This window comes from Podarcis filfolensis, assembly GCF_964270895.1.
Source record: "Podarcis filfolensis genome assembly, chromosome: 17".
Taxonomy (NCBI): Eukaryota; Metazoa; Chordata; class Lepidosauria; order Squamata; family Lacertidae; genus Podarcis; species Podarcis filfolensis.
In genome coordinates, this window is record NC_139621.1 from 41,097,140 (window position 1) to 41,109,313 (window position 12,174).

Here is a 12,174-nt window from a genome sequence, read left to right on the forward strand (position 1 = left end):
GCTTCTGCTTTCAAGCGGATCCAGGCAGTTCCAATCCGGTTTTTAAGCTTTTGCAGTTTAGAAGTTCATTTGCCAAGTGACCCAAAGCAGACAAGGTTAAGGCTCCCCAGATAACACGGAATCAGATTTCTTTCTCTTAACTGACATACCTTGCTGCTGGCAGCTTCTTTGATTTAATTACAAACCAAATTACAAATTGTTTGTTTGTTTTTAATCTCCCATTCTAAAAGGAGCATGGAAATGGATGTGCATCTCTGGAAGCCACAGGATGGGAGATTTCTCTTGTGCTCAAATCCTGCTTAAGGGTTCCCTCAGGCATCTGTCATGGATGAAGAAAAAGAAGAAGAGTTTGGATTTGATATCCCACTTCATTGCTACCCAAAGGAGTCTCAAAGCGGCTCACATTCTCCTTTCCCTTCCTCCCCCACAACAAACACTCTGTGAGGTGAGTGGGGCTGAGAGACTTCAGAGAAGTGGGACTGGCCCAAGGTCACCCAGCAGCTGCATATGGAGGAGCAGAGACGTGAACCCGGTTCACCAGATTACGAGTCCACCGCTCTAACCACTACACCACACCACTGGCTCCATGGATGCTTTAGCTGAGATTCCTACATTGCAGGGGGTTGGACTAGGTGACCCAGGGGGTCCTTTCCGACACTAGAATTCTATGATTCTGTTATTTCATCTGCTTGGCCACTGTAAGAACAACACACATGACACTAAAAGAATAAACTTAAAAAGAAAATACAAATACAATTACGAATATAGATACAAATACTAAACAAATAATAAACATATAACCATATTTCACTTCTTGTTTTCTTCCAATTGACTTCCTTCATCCTCAACGTAGGTCTACTTTCATATTTAATAAACTGTTTCCTTCTCATTTTGTTTTTCCCTACTTTTCTTTCTATTTTAGACTTTTACACCTTAATTTGTTTTGCAAATGTTAATCAAAACAAGTCCAGGTATTAATTTGAGGTCACTGCTTTTTAAGATAATCTCTATATTTTCCCCATTCCTTTTGAAGTTTTTGTTTAGGCTGACCCCTAATTGCATCTTTCTTCTTCTTCTTCTTCTTCTTCTTCTTCTTCTTCTTCTTCTTCTTCTTCTTCTTCTTCGCATCCTTCTCCCTCTCCATCTTTGTGACAGCAGGGCATATTTTCCAGCTTGCTTTGTATTGTTATGAGTTTGGGGGTCTTAATGTTAAAATCTAATCATGTATGGGTGCCAGACCCCTCTAATCCCTGGATCCAGCAAATGTTAAAATATAAAGCCAGGTCAGATTGAGGTGATTGCCTGGGTGATGAGCCATTAAGAGAACAAAGAAAAGGGGGTCTATGCTACATGGCAAATGGGTGGGCCATAGTTAGAAGGACAAAACCAGGGTTTGTATTAGTGTTTTGGGGCTGTGATGTGAACTAGAGGGAAAGCAGCAAGGAAAGAGAGAGAGAGAGCCGTGCTGGATCTCTGCTTGAATTCAAGGCTGTGGGAGAAGCAAGACTCTTTTGGGGTGTTGACGCTGTGAATCCATCCATCGAAGACTCAGGCTGCATATATGTGTAAATAAACCCATATATCTTAAGGACACCACAGTTTCTGCTGTGCCTCATTTCCAAAAGTTAACACGAACCCTGGATAAACACCTGGAACCTCCGGAATCTTGTGCCACTCAGAGATTTGGGTGGTGCAGAACAGTGTTTTCCTCCACATGCTTTGCATGGTTGTGAGAGAGTCCCAAGAGATAACCCTTGTCTTAGTTTTTTCAGAGCAGCCTGGCATTCATAACCACCTTGATTTCTGCTTGTTTCGAATAAAACGGTTGGGATAATATTGAACAACAGGAAGGCAGAAGAGGGTTATCCACAAGACGCACTGTGTTGACAGAGGGCATAGTTAGATTGACTACAATTGTTTCAAAATCTGCACAGTTGGGATAAAATAGGAGTAGCAGATCAAAATACAGTCCATATTTTCTCTCTCTTGGTACTGAGGAATGTTCCCTATTATTAGACAGCAACAGTAGCAGCATCTCTCTCTATAATCAGGACTAGCAGGACATACCTGACTTCCAGTTGTGAGCATAAGGTTGTCATGGACAGTTGTTTCTCCATCTTTGTGTTATATCGCTTTTCACATGACAGCCATTTTGTGTAATGCTACACCTGACTGAAGTCATCCTGTGTTGTGCCTCCTCTATGGCAGCCATTTTGTGCCTGGCACCACAGCACTCTCCCAAAATTCAGAAGGTGCCCACTAGTCCAAAAAGGTTGGCTACCACTGCCTTATCCCAATAAATAGATACTTTCAGAACACCAAGCCTTGCAGAAGAAGAGAGATTGCGATCCCTGAACGATTGATGATTCTTACCATTTAACTCTCTGAAAGCAAGGCATTCAGGGGTTCGGAGTGAAAATAAAGATGAAATGGATCGTTCATGAGCTGGCCATCTCACAACCTATTTTGTTTTGCCATTATCCCTAGTCAAATGATCATGCGCAATCTGCTAAGTGTTTCCCTTTGCAGCAGAAAAAGAATGGCTGATTTAGCTAATGAAGACCTCGTTGCCCTTACAACCGTATATTATGTAGCAAGCTGGCAGTTTTGTTTTTACTGCAGCAGATTTTATTAAAAGGGACTCTTGGCAATTCAGCTTTATCCCACTCAGTTGCCACGTCACACGCTGAGGTGGGCTGGCCAGGCTGTTTAGGTGTCGTTACACTGATGATGAATTCTGCACTTCCCAACATCATGAACAGCGCTGGATTTGCGTATAAGCTAAACAAGCTATAGCTTCGGGCTCCACTCTCTTGGGGCCCCCAAAAAACAATTAAAGGGGAAAAAATTGGACGTACATTTCCAAAATATAATATAAAAATAAAATAAAATCTAAATACAGCAACAGTGTTTTTGTTTTGTTTTGTGTTTTGTTTTGTTGTGTTGTGTTGTGTTGTGTTGTGTTGTGTTGGCTCCTGTGATGTAAGTAATGGGCCCGCCTGCTAGCCTGCTCCCTAAAATATCCCTGGTTTGCTCATTTCTATATATAGGGTGCCTACATTCTGCATGGACTGGTTGCAGGGCAACATGTGCAAATGGCTTTAGATACCGGTACCTATTAGGTCCATAAATTACCATATAGCATATATTCAGCAACAATTTGTTGTTGACAAAGGACAGCTGGACATAGAAAGGGCCCCATTACCTTCAGGAGCTTAGGGCCTCATCCAGCCTAAATCTGGCCCTGATCATGAAAGGGTCATCCAGACCTCCTCTTCAGGAGCAATGACATGCACAGTCTTGATTTTATTTATTTATTTATTTATTTTTAATTAGTGGCCAGATGCTGGTCGTTTTCAGCAAGTGATTCAGTAGCAAGAGAAGTGCCAAGCAAATAGAACAAGTTTGTTCTGAAGCCAGGAGTTTCTTTCACTTTCTGAATAAAAACTTCAAAGCAAATTCCAAAACACAGTAGACCAAGGAATGCCTAATCCGCGGGTAGCCTTTCCTATACCTAGTGTAGCTCTGCTCTTCACGGCAAGATGGGCAGGTCCCTACCCTGACGGGATTTTCTTTTGAGGAGACGAGTGGTGTAGATTAAATTTGAACAGGAACAGTGGGCTCATCTCCTGAGAGGCACACTATTGTAACGACGGCTTTATTTTATTTCTTAAATTTGTGTACTGCCCTTCATCCGTAGATCTCAGGGCAGTTCACAACACAAAAATACAATATAAAAAACTGGATTGCCCAGTTGCCCAGGCTGTATCCTATGGATAAAATGTGTGAGGTCATCTGCATCAAGGGGATCCATTGAATGATTTTAACATCTTTCTTAAGATGCCACTAGTCTCCCTGCCTTGCAAGGAAACCAACCCAGGAACAGACCACGGCAGAGAACATTAGTACAATATATGGAACTTGGAGATGAGGCTTCCACAGTTTGGGGGAGAGAGAAGTGCTGAAGCAGTGGTTTTTTGAGTAAGAATATGGGTGCTACAACTATGGTAGAGTATTCCTCTTTTATCTATCAAACGTTAGGGAGTCAAGGACCTGGTACCTCATTTTCTTCTTCTTCCCCTAGTACTGTAGTCACTACACCCTTCCATAATTGTGACTAAGCCAGGCTTCTGAGGGTATAGGAACAGAACGTCTTTTCAGTGTTGTGACTCAACTCTGGAAAATATGGAGTTGTGGTAATAGCAGAAAGTGGGGAGGTGTGGAGATCAAAATGAGCCAGACAGAACGGGATCCTTCTGCTCTTTTTAAAATAAGATATTGTACTAATGTGCATCTGAGTGTCTCAGTCTCTCCTTCCAAGCTAGCTCCAGCTCAAAGAGCTGCAATCGTGCCAAAGATAAGGTCTGGCATGCTAAATTGTTAGGAAAGGTAACTGGCACCATTAAATTTTACAACTGTGCTTTTAACAGCTGTTGGCAAATAGAAATTCAGCCGGGGAAATTGTCCCCTATCATTGCACCTGCATTTCAGGAAAAGCTTCGTTTGTTCTGCTGAATTTCTTCTTTTCTGAATTTTGCCTGTGAAAGACACAGGAGCCGTTGCCAGATCAAAGCTGGCAGCCGTGGTTGTGCAGCCTTCATGTTCCAGTGCCACGGAGCCGCCACCTTGGGCATGTCAGTCACAGCCAGCTTGAGAGCTGGTTCTCTGCCTTCTCTCCATCTTCTGAGGCTTGCAGTTTATTTAATTGCTATTTGTCCTGCTAGATTTGTCAGCAAGAATATACTTGATTAGGCTCAGAGAAAAATGCTAAGAAAAGGAGCAGCAGTCATTATTTTAAAAAATAACCACATCACTGGGAAGTGTTTCTGTGCAAATGTGGAACTGTTTGTTCTTAATATGATGCAATTAGAAGATGGCCAATATTGGAAGACGGTTAGAGTGTGGCTTCTTGCAAGTTCAGCTGTGTCAATCCACATGGAGGTCCAAGCATGGTCTCGATCTTCTTTCAGGCTAGCCCTCTTTTGAGTGTGGTTTTTAAAAGGCCACAAAAAATGAAATTGGGGTATGTGAAAAACTCTCATCAATCATTACACCGTCTCCCATTTCGTGGGAGCCCTCTGCTTTAAACCATAAAGAAGGCTGATCGCCGAAGAATGGATGCTTTTGAATTCTGGTGCTGGAGGAGACTCTTGAGAGTCCCATGGACTGCAAGAAGATCCAACCTCTCCATTCTGAAGGAAATCAGCCCTGAGTGCTCACTGGAAGGACAGATCCTGAAGCTGAGGCTCCAATACTTTGGCCACCTCATGAGAAGAGAAGACTCCCTGGAAAAGACCCTGATGTTGGGAAAGATGGAGGGCACAAGGAGAAGGGGACGACGGAGGACGAGACGGTGGGACAGTGTTCTCGAAGCTACAGCATGAGATTGACCAAACTGCGGGAGGCAGTGGAAGACAGGAGTGCCTGGCGTGCTCTGGTTCATGGGGTCACGAAGAGGCGGACACGACTAAACGACTAAATACAACAACAACATACCATGCCGTGAATGCTTCCTCTCCCATATTTATACCTCTTGACACTGACACTCAGGGCAGACATGAAAATTGGCTGTGGTTGAGCTTGTGCCAAGACATAACCCCTGCGAGGGTTTCACTGCAACTGGCAAATAATTAGAATAATTAGTGCCTGGCGTGCTCAGGTCCAGGGGGTCACAAAGAGTGGGACACGACTAAACAACTAAACAACAACAGCAACAACAAAGCAGGCATTCAGTCCCAATGTCCTTTGGTGAGTCTTTGACCCTCCTCAACCAGGTCCTCATGGTTCTGAACTAGACTAGTTAGAGAACTGGTCACTCCAGCTTTATTCATCCATCCTGTAGCATAGCTGTGCTGGCATGAAACGGAAACGACAACTAATCCAGAATGCGGCAGCGAGACTGATGACTGGGAGTGGCCACCGGGACCATATAACACTGGTCCTAAAGAATCTTCGCTGGGTCCCAGTAAGTTTCCAGGCACAATTCTGACCTTTAAAGGTACTGACCTTTAAAGTCCTAAATGGTCCCGGCCCGGTATACCTGAAAGAGCGTCTCCACCCCCATCATTCAGCCCAGACATCAGTAAACAGACATAGGCTCTTGGCATGGGGCTGAAATTCTACAGCAATTGCCCCCTTTGGCTTTACCATAGGGATATGCATTGAAGGATTATTATGGGGAAAGATTGCAACATTGACTGTCGTGTGGAACCTGATTTAATTCTGCTTCCAGCTGACGGCAGCCCAGCAGTTTTGCAGAACTGCCAAACAGACCCGAATGTGGAGAGAATCCATTGTAAAACTTCCTTCTTTGGAGTTCGGTATTTAGTTGGCAAAGGATGGGAAATATAATTGATTTGGATTTTATATTATAGTTTATTTCTTTGCTGGAAACACAAAGATTAAGCAAGACAATGAACTACAACTTTAAACCAAGTTTAAATGGCATCTTCAGTGGGAACATACTTCCCCAGGCCTAAAAGCAAAAAGGCAGCCTCCTCAGAATGCCAGGGGGGGCAGTATTTGTTTCGTTGCACATCTTTGGGGTGGACGGCCCCATTTTCATTATATACCGTATTTTGAGCAGTACCATACCACTTTAAATAATAATCCAGTAAGGCTGTAGTTTGCTGAGGGCACTGAGAGCTCTTGAGAGGCCCCTATTCCCCCCACAAAGCTACAGTGATCAGGTTTACGATCCCTCTGGGTATCATAGCTCTCTGAAGGTAATCACACGCCCAGCGGAGGTCTCCTGCTGAGATCAGATTAACCTTCAAAGAATGCTAGTCGTACAAACCATGAATCCCGTCTTACGGCAAACCCTGGTTAGTTGAACAAGCCTGCTGCACAAGCCATGGGGCGAAGCTGACAGGGCCGGCCCACCCATGAGGCATGGTGAGGCAGTTGCCTCAGGCGGCAGGCTGGGTACAGCTGGGAAGCATGGCAGATCCACACCCCGAGGTGCGTGCCCCTCACCACCTTCTGGGCTTGTCGCCTGCCAACATTGCCTCTGCCCCGCTGCCCCCGCCTGCTCCTCTCTGGCCTCCTTCAGGGCATCAGGACTTCCCAGGGCTGCCTCCCGTTGCCTTGGGCAGAGGAAGTGGAGGAAACAACAGAGACAGAAGTGGAGAAGGAGGCGGGGCGCCATTTTCTGTTTTGCCTCAAGCAGCAAAATGTCGTGGACCCACCCTGGAACTTGGCTTGTTACCAGAGTTTGTGGTGAGCCAAGCCAGCGGTCTTTTGGGCAAAGGTGTGTGTGTGTGTGGGGTGGCACTGTGGTCTAAACCACTGAGCCTCTTGCGCTTGCCAATCAGAAGGTCAGCAATTTGTATCTGCTCCCATTGCTCTGTCCCAGCTCCTGCCTACCTAGCACTTCAAAAGCATACCAACATGAGTAGATAAATAGGTACCACTGTGGCAGGAAGGTAAATCACGTTTCCATGCACTCTGGCACTCAGCAAGGTGTTCCATGCGCCAGAAGCAGTTTAGTCATGCTGGACGGAAAGCCGTCTGCGGACAAACGCCGGCTCCCTCAGCCTGAAGCAAGATGAGCACCGCACCCCATAGTCAAGTTTGACTGGACTTAACCATCCAGGGGTCCTTTACCTTTTTAAACCTTCCCTCAAAACAGCAGAAGGAGAGGAGAAGGACAGGGAAGAGTACGCAGGGAACACTTTGTTCAGGCACACAGCAGGTCAGCCACATAGTGTTAAAGCACAATTTAGTTTTATGTGCAGTTCTAGAAACCTGACGCGGGTGGCGCTGTGGGTTAAACCACAGAGCCTAGGACTTGCCAACCAGAAGGTCAGCGGTTCGAATCCCCGCAATGACGGGGTGAGCTCCCGTTGCTCGGTCCCTGCTCCTGCCAACCTAGCAGTTCGAAAGCACGTCAAAGTGTAAGTAGATAAATAGGTACCGCTCTGGCGGGAAGGTAAACGGCGTTTCCGTGCGCTGCTCTGACTCGCCAAAAGCAGCTTAGTCATGCTGGCCACATGACCCGGAAGCTGTACGCTGGCTCCCTCAGCCAATAAAGCGAGATGAGCGCCGCAACCCCAGAGTCGGCCACGACTGGACCTAATGGTCAGGGGTCCCTTTACCTTTACCTAGAAACCTGAACAAATGCTGCAGGAAATGCCTGACCATTTCCTCCTCAGCCCCCACGCAATGATTTAATTTACAAGTCATTATCTTCAGGGAGCCGTGGCCCAGTCCAGGCAGAGCATTCCTGGTGGCAACAGAAGCCCTGGCTACGGACAGGGTACGACCAAGTCACCTGCATTTTGCCAGCCAGGCACAAGCGCTGATGAACTGTGATTCCACTTTCTGCAGCAAAGACACCTCCTCCCTCTCATCTGCAAAACAAGACAAAACAAAAACCAACAGCTCCGTTGCTTGAAGGCGGAAAACAACAACTTTAATCAGTCATTGGGAATGAGGGGAGTGCTTTCATCTCTAAAGGCTGCACTTCTTTGTGTGTGCTAAAAACAATAGCCTGGAAGGCCCTGGGGGAAGAGTGGAGCGTGGGAGTTTGCCAAACATGGGATGTTCTCAGAGCGGATGGCATTTGGTAGGCCTGCGTTGAAACAAAGGCTCACTCTTTTCCCATGTGAGATTTCTGTACACTCTTGGTGAGGGACTCCATAGTCAGTCTGGGGGTAATTTCGATTGCAAAACCTTTATCAAGTGTCCTCCGAGCCATTGGGGCAGCTACTGCAGGCTGCCATGGCACATTTCCTGACCCACCAGGACGCCTGGTTTGCCGCTCTCTGTAAAAAAACGACAACAACCATTCAGATGGGGGGAAGCTGCTGAGGTCTTTGTTACAAGCAGTTCTCACCAAACTGGTCAATCCAGTTCATGCCCATAATTTAACTTTCCAGGCCATTTGCCAATACTGTGAGTCTTTTCAATATGCAAACTCATCTTGTGGTGGAAGCAGGTTGCTGCTGCTGCTACTGCTGCCTCTCTGTCACCCTCCCACCCATCTCTACACCTGGAGGGCTGCAATATGGCTGCTGCTAAGTACAACCTCATGTGGGCAGCCGAGTATTCCTTTGGTGCCCAGGGTCTCAAAACCACTTCAGCAGGTGTACAGTGAAGAGATGTACAGATTGGAGCTGGGTGGAAGAGGTGCATTCACACTCTGCAAAAGTCCTATGCTGCCTGAACAGTGGGAGGGGGCCACTTCTGTGTCCATCATTACAGTGGTACTTCGGGTTAAGAAATTAATTCGTTCCGGAGGTCCGTTCTTAACCTGAAACCGTTCTTAACCTGAGGTACCACTTTAGCTAATGGGGCCTCCCGCTGCTGCCACCACACGATTTCTGTTCTCATCCTGAGGCAAAGTTCTTAACCCGAGCTACTACTTCCGGGTTAGACAAGAAAGCACTTAGAACAAGGAGTTCATTGAGGGGACGCAAGTAAAATGGCCGAATAACTTCGCTCTCTTGGCAACAGGGGCCTTGAAGACTTGAGTATGCACTTGAGAAAACACTGCAGCAGCTAGCCTTACTCAGTCACCTTTGACAACTAGGGTGGGGGAGAAAAATTCAATTCACTTTGCATTCGGAGGCAAATCTATCAGTTTTGCATGTTCTGAAACAATATGTGAACCACAACACAGCCATACTTTGAAATTTGCACTTTTGCGAATTTAGCAGTGTGGTTCTCCAACCAACCATCATTTACAAAAATGCATCTGTTAGGAGAAAGTGAGCATAAAAACGAACACATTAGTAAAAACTAATGCATTATATTGAGAGAAATTGCTTGCCCATATGTGCACATTAGTCAAAACGGCATAAAAATGCGTTTACTAGGAGAAATCTACACCAAAATGATGGTGAGATTTCATGAGGATTTTGTTTTTAAAAATCACAAATTGCTGCAGAAATGTTGTGGTACAGTTATGTTTTCAAAATGCGCCAAGTAATTCTGTGAGGTAAGTCACAGTTATCCCCACTTGGGGGGGGGGGGAGGAGGTCCCTGGACTCAGGTCTCCCTGATTCAAGCACAAAACCCTTGTTTCTTAAGCCACTGGCTCATGTGTGATGCTGCCTTTCATGATGAACACAGTGCAAGCAAAAGTGTTTAAAAGGAAGGAGGCTCATTTCCCTCGCAGAAATCATATTTGCTATTTTCCACTTGGGAGTAAAAATGTCAGTAAGGGCAGATCACCTGGGCATGTTTTTCCGCTCCACTTACCAGACGTATAAAAACAAAAAAAAATTTTCCCTTCCAGTAGCACCTTAAAGACCAACTAAGTTAGTTCTTGGTATGAGCTTTCGTGTGCATGCACACTTCTTCAGATACCCTGAAACAGAAGTTTCAGGGTAACTTCTGTTTCAGTGTATCTGAAGAAGTGTGCATGCACACGAAAGCTCATACCAAGAACTAACTTAGTTGGTCTTTAAGTTGCTGCTGGAAGGGAAAAATTTTTTTTGTTTTGACTATGGCAGACCAACACGGCTACCTATCTGTAACCAGACGTATAAAGTAAGCAAGCACTAAGTGTGGTGTATAGGCAGGAACATCCCCTCCTTTAGGGACAGAGGACTTTTGATCCCAAAGAGTCTCCTAGTCAAGAGGAGAGATTTAGGGGCAGGGAAGGAGATGTTTGGTTCCTCCGATCACAGTAACTCTGTGGAATTCAATGCAGCTTCTTCCTCTGTTGCAAGTGAAGATTTGTTTATGGCTCGTTCTGTGTTTGTAATGCTACTAAGGGAACTGACAGAGTCTGTTCACTACGGAAAGCCCTCTTTGAACCCACCAGGGTCTGCATTTATAACTCTCTGGTTGCGTATGAGTACTGCAAGAGAAGCGCCGACAACTTTCATTTTTTAAAATAAATGATTCTTATTGGTTTTACATATAATCACATTACGTAACATCGTACCCTCTTATTTTATCTCTTTGTCTCAACTGAGCCTAACAACTTCCCTCCCTCCCAACTGATGGGTTACAAAATTAAACTTTACATCTTTACATTTCACTTCATTTCCTATCCTTGTTGTATCATTCCCTAAAATATTATATTACTCAACCTGAATAGGTAGCAATTTCATCTTACAAATCTTCAGATAACCCTGCTAATGATGTTAATTGCTTACAGTTGTCTTTCAAATATAATATGAATTTGTTCCAGTCCTTTTGGAATGCTTGGCCTCGCTGGTTCGGGATTCTTCCCGATAGTTTTGCCAGTTCTGTAAAGTCCATCAACTTCATCTGCCACTCTTCTTTTGTTGGTAACTCCTCTTGTTTCCATCTTTGGGCTAACAAAATTCTTGCCACAGTTCCTGTATATAAGAACATTTTTTTTATCTTGTCTCGGTATCTCTCTACCCACAATACCCAATAAGAAAGCTTCTGGTTTTTTAACAAATGTGTTTTTAAACATAAGCACCAGCAACTTTCAGCCCTGCTCCCAGCATACACACAACGCATTTCTGGAATACCGTATTTTTCGCCCTATAGGACGCACCTTTTCCCCTCCAAAAATGAAGGGGAAATGTGTGTGCGTCCTATGGGGCGAATGCAGGCTTTCGTTGAAGCCTGGAGAGCGAGAGGGGTCGGTGCGCACGACCCCTCTCGCTCTCCAGGCTTCGCGCAGCTCTCCGCAAGCCGTGGGAGCCCGTGCCAGGCTCCTGTGGCTTGCAGAGAGTTGCCTGCATGATGAAGCCTGGGCGCACTGAGCTCAGCGCGCCCAGGCTTCGCGCAGCTCTCCGCAAGGCGCGGGAGTCCGGCGCCGGGTTCCCACGGCTTGCGGAGAGTTGCCTGCTCTGGGGCTGGGTTCGGGGGAAGCTCGGGCTTCCCCCGCCCCAGCCCCGCACCTGGGGGGGAAATAAATTTCCCCCCCTTTATTTCCCCCCCAAAAAACTAGGTGCGCCTTATGGGACGGTGCGTCCTATAGGGCGAAAAATACGGTAACTATCTCCTGCTTTGCGGTGCCTGACTGGAAGTCAAGCCAAGAACTGAACTGACTGGGAAGGTGGGGCGAGAAAGAATTTCCATCATGGCAGCATCTTGAAGTTGCCCGTGGCTGACGACATCTGGGATTAAAGCAGCCCCTGTTGTCCTCCGAAGTGTGGCACTCACTAGCACACACAACTGGCACAGATCTGCCTACAAGTTTCTCCAATACAGGGTGTGAGGCCTATTTCTCACTTACCACCTGCC

At 45.9% G+C, this 12,174-nt stretch overlaps 1 protein-coding gene across 1 annotated transcript in view; it reads right to left on the reverse strand.

The window, feature by feature from the left end:
- Positions 1-11,924, reverse strand: part of PLA1A (phospholipase A1 member A) — a 115,565-nt gene extending 103,641 nt beyond the window's left edge. Inside the window, exons 1-2 of the mRNA XM_083593639.1 lie at positions 11,718-11,924; positions 11,454-11,610 (exon numbers count right to left, since the gene is read on the reverse strand). The gene's annotated coding sequence lies outside the window, so the exon portion shown is untranslated. The remainder of the gene's footprint in view (positions 1-11,453; positions 11,611-11,717) is intronic.
- Positions 11,925-12,174: the final 250 nt, after the last annotated feature.